This window comes from Bombus vosnesenskii, unplaced genomic scaffold, assembly GCF_011952255.1.
Source record: "Bombus vosnesenskii isolate JDL3184/JDL3185 unplaced genomic scaffold, Bvos_JDL3184-5_v1.1 scf7180000013265, whole genome shotgun sequence".
Classification (NCBI taxonomy): Eukaryota; Metazoa; Arthropoda; class Insecta; order Hymenoptera; family Apidae; genus Bombus; species Bombus vosnesenskii.
Genome location: NW_022882925.1, coordinates 7,214,256 through 7,231,206, shown reverse-complemented (window position 1 = coordinate 7,231,206; position 16,951 = coordinate 7,214,256). Strand labels below are relative to the sequence as shown.

The 16,951-nt window shown below is 39.4% G+C and overlaps 1 protein-coding gene across 2 annotated transcripts in view; it reads right to left on the bottom strand.

The window, feature by feature from the left end:
• The window catches only part of LOC117242966, a 245,041-nt gene that overhangs the window by 150,401 nt on the left and 77,689 nt on the right, over positions 1-16,951 (bottom strand). For both annotated transcript variants that reach the window (XM_033510038.1, XM_033510039.1), the window contains one exon: positions 12,338-12,378. The gene's annotated coding sequence lies outside the window, so the exon portion shown is untranslated. The remainder of the gene's footprint in view (positions 1-12,337; positions 12,379-16,951) is intronic.

Here is a 16,951-nt window from a genome sequence, read left to right as displayed (position 1 = left end):
AACTGCAATGACTTTTAGAAGAATGCACTTCGCGATCGATAAAACGATAATAGACGCATGATACGTTTCGTGTGTTTTGTATGATTTAAACAAACGAATTCCATATCCATCCGTTAATTACTATTTTAATCTCTAAGAAGAAAAATTTTTATTTTGCGAATTGAATCTTATTCTTAATTAAAAAGAAACATAGCTTTTTTTATCTTAGTCTGTATCTGACACACTATTTTACAATTTCCCTTCTTTTCTCTTTGACGGCGGGAATATGAAACGTAAAAAAGATTAATTTGTACGTTATTATGTTATATTATATCGTACCTTACAATTTTTGTACAATTTTTATTTAATTTCAACGATAAATTATTTCGTTTATCTTTCTCTCGTTTTTCCTTCTCTAGAACAGTTTCCGTTATCATATTTTAATATTTTTAAATATCGTATTTCTGCTTTTGTAAATAATAGGGCTCACAATATAGCGCCGAATCAAATAACGATTTTTATCACTGTATTGATCAAATATAATGTAACGAAAGGAATTTTTCATCGTGAGAAAAATAGACACAGCGATACGGACCTATTAAAAACTGATTTCTGGCTGAAAAAAACCACACATTTTCACATGAATTCATGATAGTCGACGCGAGCGGATAGAAATTTACCAAAAGGCATAAATAAAAAGTCCAATGATAAAAAGGTCACTGTTACCATCCATTTAGATTTAGATATTCGAACTAGAAAGGAAATGGTGAAATAAACCAATTTCATTTTTAAAAAGGTTCGACCGACTTATTTTCGCAACGCTGTGATCTTGTTTGTTTCTACGTCGTGCAAACATATGACTCACCGAACTAACGGGCTACTATGTAACCGATTCGTGCTGTTACGAAATCATTTGGCTCGTAATTTGTCACTAAGATACATAAGTATGTACATCAATTAAATTGTTTTGCAATTTTCGATAAACTAGACCATGTTCAGGTAAAAACGTTGATCTAATAATAACTCCTGCGCAATATTAAAACATCTAGATACTTCACTCTACATTTAGAAACTAGTATTCAGTTGAAGATTGAATCCTTTTTCAATTACCGTTTGTAACACAATTTTAATATCCTTATTTCTATCGAAAAACGAAAATTTGCTCTACGATATGCAGATTAAATTACAATTGCTTACGATCGATTACAATTTGAAAATCAATCACGTGTCGTAAGAAAATGGCTCTACAGAGAAAAGATTTAGGAAATGCCTTGAGAGTGCAACGTTTTTGCAAGAAGTTTGTATCCTACATATTTTTATCTTGTATTCGCTCTTCCTTCCATCCTTCCCGCAGATATAAAAGTCTACAAGCTCCCTCTGCTGAGAATTCGCATATTGCTCCCGGCGGAGCCACAGTTTTATTTGCATAACCGAAAAATAATATCCGCGCAGAATGCATTGAATGATAATTTCGAAGATAGCGACGTTGCCTCCATTAATTCTCCGCGCAATATGAAACCCTGCAGCGCTAACACTGCATAGATAATATTCAGAGAAGGAAAAAAGATGGTAAAAGGTGGTTGGAAGTTCGAATAACGAGATAAGGATATTCTAGTTCAAGATGTTTTATCATAAGAAACGGAAGGGTTTTATAAACAGGTCAGGAAGACACCTTCTACCAGTAGTGAAAAATCTAGGCTATGATATTTTCAATCTCTGTGTGTATTCTATACATAATATCGTTCAAAATATTGACAAGAGATATCGACAAAGCTAAATGATTTGTCAAATCGATTATTCATGCGTCCATTTCCGTCGACTCTAAACATTTCTGACGCGCGGAATATTTAATAGATTTGGGAAATCCAATCCAATAACAACTGAATTCTGACATTTAGCGCAAAAAAGTAGTTTACTTACGATGGATGGATATTGAAATTCTTGTAATCCCATTTAATAATTTTTCTAACCGCATGAAGATATTTTTGGATCGCTGAAAATATAATACAGTTCCAATTCAATTATTAAATAATAAATGTTGTAATTACAGTTTGCAAATATTTCCTAATGGAATACAGACCAAATACCTTCCGTACTCTAAATTGCCAAGATCGTCACGATCTTATAACGATTTATATAAAATAACCTGGCCATCTTTGGCAAAACCAGTGGAACGAACGCGTAGTCGTCGATGTATCTTCGAAGACGCAGCCCTCGAAAAGCGGCTATTCTCTGTTTGCCACATTCAAGGAGACTACAGAGTGCGGCCTAAAATTACCAACGGACTGAAAGATATTTATGGTCACCGGTACCTAAAATTATTGTGGCTTGGGAAATTCTAACCGATACTAGGTGCAACCAGTGCTGTGGCCTGCGATACACGCGGCCAGGTGTACGCACACAACCTAGCCTGTCTGTGTGTGTAGTTGGACGCGCATTCGCGGACAGACCTGGCCTATGTGAATGTGCGCGCATGTTACGTGTGTCGTGAACCGATTTGCTTAATCCATTCGCCAGTTCCGCGTGTAATGGACATTATACAGTCACGTGTGACTGATGAGCCAACATGGGGATCCGGAATCGTCGGGAATCAGAGAACTGGAGGAGTTTCAAAATTTCCGAATCCGCGCATTACATTCAACGCGTTCTGATAAACTTTGTCTATTGTTAACATAAATCGGCCGGATTCCTTACAGCCTCCACGGATGGGGATGACGAGGCAGAAATTACTTGACCGCGTGTTGGGCTTCTTCGGCTGTTGCTATTATTGCGCGATCATCGTCATAAATCATTGCATTCCAAGCGAAACACTTGCCTCCTAATGTACCATTCTCCTTTAATCTTCCCTTTCCTTTTTTCATTTTTGTTTCAAACGTATTCTATTTTTCTTCCTCTTTCTTTTCGAGAAGTAGATCGTTCGAAGATTAAAAATCATCATGGGAAATATGTATGTGTTTCTCTTTTGCAATATCGAGCGTAGCGTATAATATTTCAATTCTGTCGTATGAGAGTGCTCGATTCGAGCGTGGTTCTAATTTTCGATAACAGTACTATCCTGACTCGTTTCTATTCAATCGGTAATCGGTTATCTTTTCCCGAATTCTATCACGCAATTTATATAATGTTATTGTAGATTTATAACGTAACAGTTCACTTGGCACGAGTTAAAAGAAATTACGTACAATCAGTATTTAAATATGTCCATCTAAATTCCATTTAATTATTCCTATTACATAAAAATATCAATTTGCATAACGAGACACCTAACAACATTGATTTGAAGAACAGATCGCCAAATCTGTCGATTTTACTATTCATATGATCAAATTAGAGTAAATGCACAAATGCACGAATGCATGAATTAGGTTTCGCCTCGTGCAATTATGCGAGAATGCAGCCGCACGTTGCTGCCTAATATACTTTGTAAGCGATACGCACGGCGAACGTAGCGAATTCACATTTCTGGCGGTTCTTTGACTGATTAGCGATGGAGCATACAGAAACGAAGCTTACTGCTTCGATGATAGAATACGATGTTTAATTACTTTATCACCTATCTACATAAGCTGCGGATCTGCCTTTAACGCGTTGCGTGGATTAAATGACGCGTTCAATTTGGCGAGTGGGTGTGTGTTCCGCGATGAAGAACTTGTGATATTTTCATAGATACCGGCAAAAGGTGTCGCTTCAGAAAATAAGTAATAAAGGAATATTTATCAAACGAAACGCGCTAGATTTTCTACGCGATATTTGGAACGTTCCGACACGTTCATCCGTACGTATCTACCGAACACGTATCTACCGAATAACAGTGATTCATTATTTATAGAAGGATCAGAATTTATCTCATCGATTAGGAAAATGTTTTGATAGAACGTTGGAAATCCTGTTACGGAATTTCTATAGATGCAAGCGAGAAATCCGCATGAAAGCTGTTAAACACGGTTGAAGTTACTCATTATTAATTCGATGAATATGCCGCGGTAATTATTTAAATGACACCGCTCGGACAGTTGACTCGACAACAAGCGACACTGCCAACGTCGCCTGTCACTCAATTAGGTAAATTTCTGATACATTGCTACAATTTGAAAAGTATTTAAGTCTCGTTTCCTGTCAACAGAAGCCACGATAATATTCCATCTTATGTAATAATTTTTAGATAATTATAGTTAACAACACACAGGCGTTGTAACTTAAAAAAAGAGATGCTGGTTCTGGATCTATTTGAAGTTTCGTAGCAAAAATTTCGTTCCCGAAATTTTTCCCCGAGGATTTTTTCCCCCCGATTGATAAAACAAGAAGAATACGTTTGAATAAAGAATCATTTAAATATCTGAAACGTTCGGATCGTTTCATCAAGCAACGAAGCACGAGCAAGAATTTTCTATATGACAAACGTGACAAACGACCGCAATTCGAGCGGCCGGCAAACAAAATTATTCGATTTAAACAACCGATTCTCTGTCACCGAATCACACCGAAAATCGTTCCACGGAAGGGCAGAGTGAATTTTTTATTTTTTCAAATCCGTTTTGTTCAGCATCGCTGCTTCGCCATATCCTACGGGTGTAAAATTATATTTGCTCCCGGACCGGGCATCCGGCAAGCCTGGTAAAAATTTCAGTCTGGCTATACCTATCGGCCACCAAACGCGATAATGTTGCTCCGAAATCGTGCGTACACTTTGACAAGATCTGTATAATGATGTTACTAGCGATATCGATCGGATGCAAACTGTTAGAGTATCGCATAAGCAACTGAACGAGATTTTGTCACGGTTCGTGAGAAACAAACGTGCTTTGTCTCGCGTTGTATTATCAGTTTGTTCGGAAAGCTAATAGCAAGATTGCCTCAAAGGTAATGGACCTTCCTAGGATTTATATCTTTCGTGTTTCGTTTTATTTGTTTATCGTTATACCATTTTCAGTTTTATACCATTACTTTTGCAATAATCGTTACAGTATTTCCTGCAGCAAGTTATATAAAATTCCGTGCAGAGTAATAATTACGAAGAATAGATTGATTCTTACGGAAGAATAATTTTCACGAGATCAAGATTTCTAACTGTCAACCTTTTAGAAGCTTCGAGAAATCTAATTTCGCCTTTCGTCACGTGAGCAATGTGACAGATTCGGTGAGAGTTACTAAAAAATCAGTTTCACCCTACGAGTCTACCAACGAGACGAAACACGTTGCTCATCCAGTGTTGGCAACTTCAACATTGCCCGCTGACGCCTCGAGCGTGAAGAAAAAAAAATAAGGCAAAAGGAGGAAGAAAAAGAAACTACAGAGAAAAGACGAAGATGAGCAAGCAAAGAAGAAACGAGCACGACGCGGCGTCTAACAGCTTCCCAGAGACATTTAAAAGCAAGAGCGAGGCAGCATCTGCAATTCTCACGTGTCGGGAAAGTTGTCAGCCAACCAGTTGCGCACATTCTCACTGCACTTCATCCAGGCCTGCTACGGCTGCTGGGTCAAGGTAAAACTTTACGAAAGGAAACTTAGAGGCGCCTTTGAAAAGGGGTAGGGTAAGTTTGTCAGGGAAGTTGCGCAGAAATGTTCGCAGCTTTTCTTAAGATCCCCGCGGAGAATAAGCGGAAATCTTTTCTTCTTTGGCTAAACGCGAAATTTCTCGCGGTTATTTTCTGGATACAATGAAATCCACTTTTCGGATGACCATTTTCTACTCGCCACTGTTTGCCTCTTGAATTGTTAAAATTTACAATTTATGGGGTCTAAGACATCTCTGATCGTTATTTTTTTAAATGATTCTTTCCGACCTGTTCCTTTCCTAAGCGATGGACGAAGTTCGTAAAGAAATTTAAAAAAGTCTGCAAAGTAAGGTATCTCGTCTTGCGTACTTCGTCCACTTTCTATCGAAATTAATTTAATAATCTTCTTATTTTAAAATAAAAGATTACTTTCGCTGTTTGCGTTATTTTAAACTAACAATTAACTGCCCTTCTATCGAGCATTGTGCAATATTTCATCTTGAAAAAATAAAGGTGGAAAAAGGTGGTACTAAATAATATAGAGTTAACATTTTAATACCGAAATTTAAACAGTTCCTCGCACCCGGCATGGGACCAGCGATACCGGTAAAGAGCAGTGCAATTTATGAAATTATTTGTCGTGCCGTACGCGAAACCTATACCGTTATTAAAACTGGAAAACAGCAATTTTCTGCTGGTAACATTTTAAGGGATTTTTACGCGTGAACGGTAAAAAAAATGTCGGTGGTATTAAACTGACGATCAATGGCAACATAAACCTGCCTTATACCGTTAATTTGCGCTGCCGGTGAACCTTGTATTTTAACCCTCTGCACGAACAGCCTGTCGCCTACCGAAAATAAATCATCGTTCTCTAAATAGATATAATTCACCGGACCCAATCGTCCCTATCCTTATTTACTATGATTTATTAATAGCTCAATTTGTCCAATCTTTCATATACGCGATGATATACCTTGAGTGACTTTTAATCAAAACTATCGATGTGATTGGTAAGATTTTACAAATCATAGACAGCATAGATAATTACAAATTTGTTAGAAATATTTATCGCTGAAGAAACAATGCACTGATTGCACTAAGAAGAAAGTTACAATTTTTGACAGGTGTCTGAGCGACTCTATGCATTTCTACAGTCATGTGAATATTTAATCGGCCGATAAACCATACGAATTAATTACTATTCGTCTTTCTACTCTTGCTTGCTTTTCGATGAACTACAGGACAAATTCATGATAACATCAACACGTACATTTACGATTACGTTTGCCTATTTATCTGGACAACCAGTTCTGTTTCGATCACAGGAAGCGAATATTACGCCGGGAGATTTCATAACGTAATGATCGTCACTTTTCCTAGATTTTTAGACAATTATCGCAGTATCCAAACGCACGATGGGACTGGAGGAGCGAAAATAATTAAATTCGCGCAATACTTGAAACTGTAAAAAGCATGCAAACTAGTCTCGATAAACTGTCTCGTTTGAATCGTAGCGGCACGCCTCGCTAAAGCATCGAGTTGCAAAACAACGAAAGCGTTCGTACAACTTCCAACTGCGACGGGTAAACTCTTAACGAGTAAAATATTGTCGTACAACGATAGAAAACTCTAGTGTTGTCCACATTTTTAACGAGTTATGTTATGCGTTAGGTGAGAACCGGATAATTTGAAATGGCTATGAGTTTCGACTTCGACTCTGATCGTCATACGTTTTATAATGAAACGAAACGAAAAATAAAACGACGAATAAAATCATTCACCGATAGAAAAATCATTAAATTCATCTAGCCTTAGAGGTGCGATCGATCACAAATTTCAGGTCGCTTGCACCAAAAATTAGCCGAAAGTATTAGCGATTGTCAACGAATAGGGGAAAGGCAGTTCCAGTGGCTGCGATATAAAAGCGAGGCAACAATATCGATACGAACGAACGATAAATTCGAGCAATCGAGTCGGCTCAGTATCAACAAGTCACGAACACACGTGGGCGTTTACAAAAGAAAAAATTAAACGAACGAATTATAAAAATTTACGAGTCCACAAGAACGGTCAATCAACGTTCGTTCTTTCCGCGGAAACGCGGCTACCCTCTCGCAAAATGACACACGACGTATTTGTTTTTTCAACGGCGGTGTGGCAATGTTCCCGAGTTGAATAATGGCCAGGGAAAATTCATTGAAGACGAACCGGTGCAATTAGTTTTTCCGCACGCAGAAGAATGCGGCGGTTACCAATCCGTCGTCAGAGAATTTAATTTTGTTACGCATAGAAAGGAATGCTGTCCACCCCCTTTTCCACCGCCGATGCTAGCCATCCTCGTAGATACGGCGAGCAGGGCTCACAGAAAAAACCCAAACGCGACTGCCATTTAAAAATAGAATCTGAAAATTAAATGGGCCGTCGATCGATCGAATCTTCCTTCCTACATATTTCCCTACCGATCCGGCTTCTATCTCAGGCCATATTTTTACAGAGAATTTTTCCTGCCAACGCTGTACCGCGTATCAGCGAATGTTTTCCAAGTTGGAACTTGCAGCGCAAAATATCAAAATATTCCTGTAAAAATGGTAACAACGGACTGGTATCGAAGGTGAAACGATTGTTCGAAACGCGAGCAGTACATAGTGGTTTTCCTGACGAATATCGGTTGCCCTCGTTCGATCGACGATTAAATTGATATCTTCGATTTTATTTGCGTTTCGTTTGTGATAATAGCGATTTGTATAGATAAGGTGTATATACTCCTCTGGCGGGGTTATTTCACGATCAAACAACGAAGCTTCTACAAAGAAGCAATCAAAAAACTCGTGGAAATATCGATAATCCTGTAAATATAACATGGCGATATCTAATACGGTAAAAACGCAACAACTTCTCCGCTAGATTCAATAAAAGAACGAATGAAGATCGAGTGGTTACTGTACACGACAGCCTGCAGTGATTTTCATAGAATAAAAATAACAGTGGAACGGCTAAACCTGCAATCTGTTCGCCAGAGGGCAAAGGGCCTAAAACTTTATCCTCCAATAATTTCCCCTACTTCCGAACGATCTTTGAAGTGAAAACCCACTTTCCACTCCCTTTTCTTCGACGACCGTGGTACATGGTCCTTCGGGTCTCCCTGCCTACTCAGCTGCGCTGTGGTCAGTTTCAGTCGAAAAGAAGTTGTCCCTCGAAAGAGTCCCGTAGAAAGGAACTCCATTTTCTCCCGTACGAAGGGAACGAGTGCAAGGAACCTCATGGAACGGCACAGGCCAGGACTCGAGCACCAACGGACGCTATTCAGCCGTAACAAAAGGCAATCACCATAGAAGTGGTGGAACTGGAAGCAGCAGCCGTCATAAGTTATCGGAATCGCGTCGATATTTCGTCGAGAATTTCGAAGGGAACGAGTTGCCGCAGGATGGCCGACCTTCCTGTCCGTATGCTCTCTCTCTCTCTCTCTATCTATCTATTTATCTATCTATCTATTTCTCTCTTTCTCTTTTTTTCTCGTTCCTCTTTCTCTCCCCTTCTAAACGCGACCTTAAGGATTCTCGTTCATGAAAGTGATTTCTCGGGTGTCACCGACCCATTCAACCTGGTCGAGGCGTTTTCGATAACTGATACACTTCTGAGTACTTTTTAACGAGACCTTCTCGCGCTCTGAGAGTTGTTCGAGAACAGTTTCACTTCGAACGGGCGAATTTGCGCTCACCATTTCAGCCGTGCACGTGTTTCTTCATATTCTTCATTCGTTAACGCTTTAGTCATTAGCGGCGAGTGCAAAGAATCAGCTGATTACGAGTGGGAAATAGTTCTCCAGCGTTCCTCGAAATTGAATTCCGAATCAGTAAGTAATTTCCGAGTTCTTGGGCCGTGGTTCTGTTTTTAATGAACTTTGTTAGGACGGGTAAATATCTTTTTCAGTATATCGTTGCAGGAAAGAGAAGAGAAATGCAGCGAGAACAGGAAGAATTACGGAAGTTTTCTCGGTGCTCATTGATTAAAGAGTCGAAGAGCCAGGAGAAAAGGAGTTTGAGATGAGACTGCGTTTCTGACTTCCTTTTTTTATTAAATATTTAAGCTTCGCTTTTTTCGAATCGTTTCGTACGTTCTTCGTGAATTTCGACTAGAACCTCTGAGTAATTAAACTGTCCCTTTCCTTCCCCTTTCCCTTCCTTCAAAGACATTAATAACAAGCAGCAAACAGTACGAATTTTTCAATTAAAACGAACTTTCTTCGTTATTAAATTATTGTTCTATTATGCAATTAAATCCTATCCTTTACCAATGTCTCGAATGGAGTAATTCAAGTAGAAATGGATGCTTCTGTCAAATACTTAAATTAGATAGCCAAAATTCTACGAAGAGATAAGACATGCCTCCGATATTTCGCACCGTTCATATTTCGTTATAAATTCTCTCTCGATAAACGTTACAAACTTTATCAGAGAAAAAATTAATTAATTGTACGCTCTCGAATCTGTCTGGCCTCTTCTGCCTGAACCAGCCGACTCGAGTTACTCGTTTAAATTCCAAACAAGCTAGACACGGTGTGTCGCAACAGCGTACCCTGTGCTTGCTAATAGCGTGCCTCTTTCGGCGTTCAATCTTCAAAGTCCTCCGTTCGATTTCTTAAAGCACTCGAGAACGCTCGATAAAGCGCTGGCTGTGTCGCGCTATTTCTCCACTAATCGACTATTGCGAATAATAAACGGCATCTTTGACGATCTCACTGAGAGCGTGGCTTAAATCAACATCATCAGACGCGAGTAGATCGGATGTAATTGCTCCGGCTACGATTTAATGGTCCACTCGATACTTCCACCCTATAATCGGTCCATCGTACGACCTGGCTGTCTCGATAAAAAGTCATCTTCTTCCCTCCCTCTCCTTCTTTCCAGCCTCCTACACAACTAGATCGTTACAACTTCCAGCTGACTTTTCGCTTTTTAACCCACGGATGCGCGACGCGACGACCAAATCACTTTGGAAGGAGGACAGGCTCATGAAAATTGAGAATACAATTTGTAAGGCGCTCGACGATGAATATTAAGTCGATCCGATACAAGTCGATCCTTTCTTGCCTAGTTCGATGCATTAGAATAATCACGGGTTTTCTCGGGGCAGACATCAAATTACGATCGTTTCCACGGCGACGTTCTTCGCGGTCATGGAGAGACGATTCTGCCGATTGAATCGGGAATTACACGTCGCCCAATATAGTTATACGAGGTTTATTAACGTTTATCGGTTACGCGGCCATCGTTGTCGCGCGATCGACGCGAATAATCGCTAATATGCGTATTCAGCCGTGTTGCAATCCATGGCCGAGAGATAAAGTCGAAATTGTTTCGCCGATTAGAGCGAAGATTAGGCTAACGGGGTTTCCACTGTGGCAGATATAGTTACGTTTACGTTATAAAATGGCACAATTGGAATTTACGTTCGTTACATTTCAAATTAGAAAATTTCGCTATGTTTGAATAATTCAAATCTATTCTTTCAAGAAATTCCATGGCTACGGCAATACGTTTTCATCCTATATACGTATTTATGGTTTTCACGTTGAGAGGAATGTCCAAGGAAATACATAATCATAATATGATTCAAACTTGAAATTACCTGGAAATTCGTTGCGAATTTAGGACGACTAGAACAGATAACTGAAAATTGGGTCCGACAGGAATTCCAAGGCAACATTATGGAATGGAATAGCAACTTTTTAGCGCGATAATGACTTTCCGGTAAATTAGAATCGATAAGCCACATCGGTATACCATTTCTAGATCCCGCTAACGATCTTTTTGCAGGCGTCGACGTTGAACGGAGGCAAACATACGCGACAAAAACCCGATGGAGGTCACCTAGTCAAACGTCCCTTTTTATCCTCTGGCTTGTACAAAAATCTCCCCATTCGTTTCGCGGCCGGACAATGATTTCGTGCGATTATTAATGCGAAAAGTTTTACGCGCGGCAAGGAAATGCGGCAAAAATTTCGTCAATCTCTCGCCGCGTAATTGTTTTAAACGTCCCGCTTTTGTCCGGATTTTTCAGTTAACGACCAACGGCCCGTGTTTGCTTTAAAAAATACACCGGTGAAAATTCTTACCGGCACCTGTCTGTCCTGTAAATTGGGTTATACAAATATTTCCAAAAGCTCGGTAATCCCTAGACGCGAAACTATTTTTTGCTTGCATCTTTCTTTTTCGTGATTTTTTTCCTAATTCTTTTATCCGCTCCCCTGAGAGTATTTTCAGTTACGTGATATTTTGTTCGAACATTTTTGTTCGAAGATACCTTTGCCGATTTTAACAATTTTGAAATCGAGAGTTAATCTGTATTCCTATCGATTAATTTTCAACCTGTTAATTGAGACGAGTTCACGCGATAATTTATTCAGCAATCTACTATCTTTTTACGCTTTGGTCAATTATATTAAAATTTTTACTAAAATCCAGGACCAACGTGAAATCAATATCATATCTTTATGGAACTTTTAAATAATTAAGTGATGACTCGGCCAACAGGTTGAAGAAACATGAATAAATTTACCTGAATTTCTAGCCGAATAAATTTGAAGTACATCGTTGAGCTGACAAAAGAAACAACGACTAGGGACAAAACGAAACAAGCGCGAAGCTGGCTGGCACGAATTCATAAAGATAGCATCCAGCACGGATGGACTTTATTAGCTTCTTTATGACGCACTTTGTGGCAATGAGCCGATCGTAAAAGCGTACATTAGCACGAAGCTAAAGGTCTCGTGATTTATAATCTGCCTTTGCTTGATATCCGAGCGTAAGCGGACCGTATAGTGTCAATTATATTTTGGTAGTATATCGTGGCAAACTTACGGGTTGCAGAAGTTGGATGTGGCAGCCGCACTTGCCGATTTCTGAAACAGGAGAAGGAATTAATATCATTATCTCCACGAAACGATGTATTACAGATGAATCATTCTACGTTAATTTGTCATATAGAATTTAAGCACCTTCTTCTATTCATTTAACGCTATATTATAATATAACAATTTTCTTCTATTATTATCTTTCTAAGATAATATTTTAGATTATACTTTTAGGATTACTACTTTACCGATCACTAACCGAGCTACATAAAAACACACAGAATCATACGTCCATCGAGGTTAATCATTTTGCTTCTGAAAATTTAAACCAGTTGTGTATTTTGGTAAATACTAATAGTATATAACGATAGATAACAATAGATAAAAATAGAGATGACAGGAATTTTTGCTCCTGAGCGATTTCATTACTAACCAACAGCAATTTAGAAAATAGTACATATAAATATTAATAATTTTATTTAATTTTGGCATAGCTTAATCCTCCGCAGTGACAACGTACGAGAAGCATATTTGCGTAAACGTTCTATAATTTTCTCGCGCACCCCGATGCCATATCGTCGTTGTATAACGACATAGAACTCAAGTGCAACGGTACCAGGCAACGCGTAAACTTTCTACTTTACACTGTCCCCTTATTTTCTTCTGGAAAGCCCATACACCGTTCTACGATCCGATACACTTCGTATATCGATACTTTTACGCGTGTCTATATACCCTAACTTTTCTACGTCCATGACTTTTCGTCAATGGTTATAAATCGCCGGTAAATTGCTGCGGCTGAAATACGACGCACTTTCTTCGATGTCGAAACACGAAGCATTCGACCTATTGGGCTTTCACGATGCGATCGAAAGCGGCAAGATGACGCGAGGCCTTGTCTATGAATTTTAGACGCGCGGGTAAAAGCTTTCCTACGATGGTCAAGTGAATTTAAGAAAATATATATAAAATGAACTTCCTATATTTCAAATGCTTCTGCTGTAAATTGATATTGCTTAACCACCGAAGAAGCGTGTGATAAAATTAATGTAAACGACAACATTGTTTCTTTCGAACGTTTAAAAATCCCGTTGCTTTATTCTCTGGAAAAATTCCTGCCGTACATTCCATCTGTCGAATAAATCACCGAAAGTGTGAAAGGCATATAGAATCGTTGGCGGTATGATCCGTGAAAGGATGGCCAGTTATATAACTGTAAACACGAAAGAATGGCTGACAGTCAAACGTCGAACATGAAGTTTAGTTGAAAAAGCGGAGAAGGGTGATGGTTGCGCGCGGTTAAGATAGCCTCCATTGTCCCGACGGATTTTTTTCCATGGGTCCGTCACTTGCATTTCAGTTACACGCGCGCACATGCACGCACACGCACGCACACGCACGCACACACACACACACACACACAGCTGCAAGATTTCAACAGAACTGCAGGACAGAGCAATTCAATAGAGGGAAATCAATTTCGTGCCTAGCAATTTGCTTTTCACCGCAGCGATCGCGTCGGGATAATACCGGCGATTCGGTGATTGTTTTGCGATAAGACAAACAACGCGCCAAACGACACCAAAAACCCTCACCTGCCTTCTTTTCAATATTTTATAACATCATCTCTGTGCTTTGTTCCATTCGTTTGCGCGAACAAGCAATTTCGCATACCGTTTCAATTATTCCACCGTTTCCTTGACATTCTACTCTCTCTCTCTCTCTCTCTCGCGCCCTCTCTCTCTTGCCTACACGTACGAAATTCGTGATTAACAATTGGAAACGCCCGTAAAACCTCGATATTTCGGTGTTTCGCTTTTTATTTGATATTCGGTACTCGCTCTTATTTTATTAGTCCGAATGTCTGCAAAAGCAGGCAACGCAAATTCGATATTTAAGGACGGAAAATTTTGAGCAAAATTTGTCACAAAATTTGGTTGTTTTCTAGGAAGCTCGTCGACCTTAAGATCACGAGACTGAAAACTATACTTCATCGCGGAGCAGCCGATTTTGTCAGAGCTGCAGCGCATTCGCATGCTGGATGCCTAGCGATAAATCCTGTCTTATCCAAAACGAAAAGTTTCCACTGGTAAATCTCGTTTCGAAAACTGGAGCATTACCGTCGGAAAAAATGCGACTTTTTTCCCCACGGAAATCTACTTCAGGCTTTCGAGTGAACGAGGGTCAAAGTGCACCGACAATGGTGTCGGTGTAAGTACAAACATCCCTGAGAACGAAGATCGTGGAATATCTGGTAGAGACCCGAGCAGAATCCAAAACGTATATATACCTCAACAATTTAAAAAATAAAACGGATATTTCTTTCTTCTTTTATCGTACAATGAAATGGGTAAAAGTAAAGGAAAGGGGAATTTTAGACGATGGTTTATCGCGAATGATTGAGTTTCAAGTGATCGATATACGCGAATGGGCCGACCGCTTAAATTGGTTCACGTTGCGTTGTATCGCGTTGCATTCTACTCTCGCTCATCTAATATATCTAATAAGAATTTTAGTTTGCTTTCAAAGATACTTTCCATCTTCGTAATACTTTCATTCTTGCAGAAGTAAAATGATAGAAATTCTTCGACTAATTAATCAACGCAGCCCAGGTTTGGAGAAATGGTACGAGCATAGACGAGGAAACGTGGTGCAATAGCACGATAGTGCATTATCGTGTAGCAAGTCGTGCTTTTGTCCGTCGAGAGATTTGGTTACAAGTACAATCGATCAGAGAGAGAGTCTATCTAATTGCTGTATGTCTCGTAACGCAGTGTTAATGACGTAGCACAATGATATTCGATTCAGGATGCACGGCTATGAATCGCAACGGGTGATGTTGCTTGTTCACAGAAATCTATCAGCCCGGTCTGACGTTCTACGTAAACGGTATATTATAGCAGGGAGCATCGCGGGAATAACAATAGTCCCTCTTCCCTCGAAATGTTCCCGTGGAAAATTATTCTAACGCGGTTACACGCTAGACCGTGACAATATTCCGCACGATAAATTTCACAGCTTCGAGATGGAGTGCCTCTCTCTAGTTGGCTAACGATTCGCCAAACTTGCAATTAACGATATTTACTGTCGAGTACAGTTTTGTCTAGACCAGGGGGAAAAAGCAACTTTCGATGAACAGATTGGACATTTTGCAAAGTAACAGTTGTAGGAAATTGGCAGAAAAGTAAAGTCTGATATAATACACTCTACGTTGCAAAGGACTTAAGATATTCGTCCCTGAACGCTGGTATTAAGTTGATTGAACACCTTTCGAGTAGTCAACTCGAAAGTCACGAACGTTTTCTTTGCGTTAGCCAGTTCCCAGGGCGAATCTGTTTTCTCCGAATAAGACAATTTTTCCCCAGAGATCGAGCACACGGAACGTACAGATAATGGTGGCTGAGTCGAGGACGCTTCAATTACATCGAATGGTAGTTAAATTCCGTCGGATCAACAGACTTGGAGGCTGGCAGAACGCCATAGAAAGTTAATTCGTCCCGGCGCCGAATTAATTCCTGCGTATAAATATATGGCGCGACTCTAGGAATCCGTGGCCAGGCAGATTTTCCATTTTCAACGCGTCCTGTCCCGTTTCCTTCTCTTTCCTTTCTCTCGCTTCATTATGTAATCATTCTATTATTCCCTCGTCGATGCCAAGCCCAAATTACTAAATTTTCAGAAAATCTTGCAAGTCTTAAACAAGAGCAAAAGTTTCGTAATCAAAGACTATCTCGAGGAACTCTCTCCAAATTACCGGAACAACTTCTCGCAAACTTTACGTATAAGATTTACATCGTTTATCGTTACGTATTTCGATAATAAATCGCATTAAGCAAGTTCGTTTCATTAGGTCGAATGGAAATCGCGTACAATCTCATTTTCATTTTTCTTTCGGGAAGATCTGTTGACGTAGAAAGAAAAAAATGAAGGGAGCAAAGGTCGAAGGAAGACGAGGAAACCGAACACGATATATCGTGCAAGATGAGCCGATGAGAGAGAATTTACACTTAACCAATGCTCGTCTACTCTATCAAGTCTTTAATCACCCATCATGTAACGTTGTGCCATCTAAACCGTAACTCCAGACGTGCTAACAATTACGGAGTCTACTAACTGCTAACGAATCTGTCTGCCCATACGTGTGCGTTCCGTGAACACAGGACCTTCCAGACCATCAGGATTTTACCTTGGATCTTGTTAAACAAATACCTTGCGCAGAACAATCGCAACAAAATGCTACTCGGATTACGTGTATCCAATTTCCTTTGTTCCGTCTTAGTTCCCTTGTGCAATACCTTCGCATAAATCAAATTATGATGATCATTATCTTGTTCGTCGTTCGGCTCGGTTAGTCAAGTAATTATAAACAATATCCATTGTTGTTACGCACATTTATTGAGAAAGTTCATTAAACCTACATAAAATACGATCTAGCGATGGAAAGAATATTAAACAAATCCTTGGAATTCCCTTTCATAATCACGATGATGAAGCAAGCATAATTGTTAATGTAAAATCAGTGAAGAAATCGCAAATTAAATGTTAAGGCAAAGTTGGTCCTTCGTGGGTTGAAACTACTCGAACTTCAACTAAATAACATTTTAGAAATATTAGTGATTTT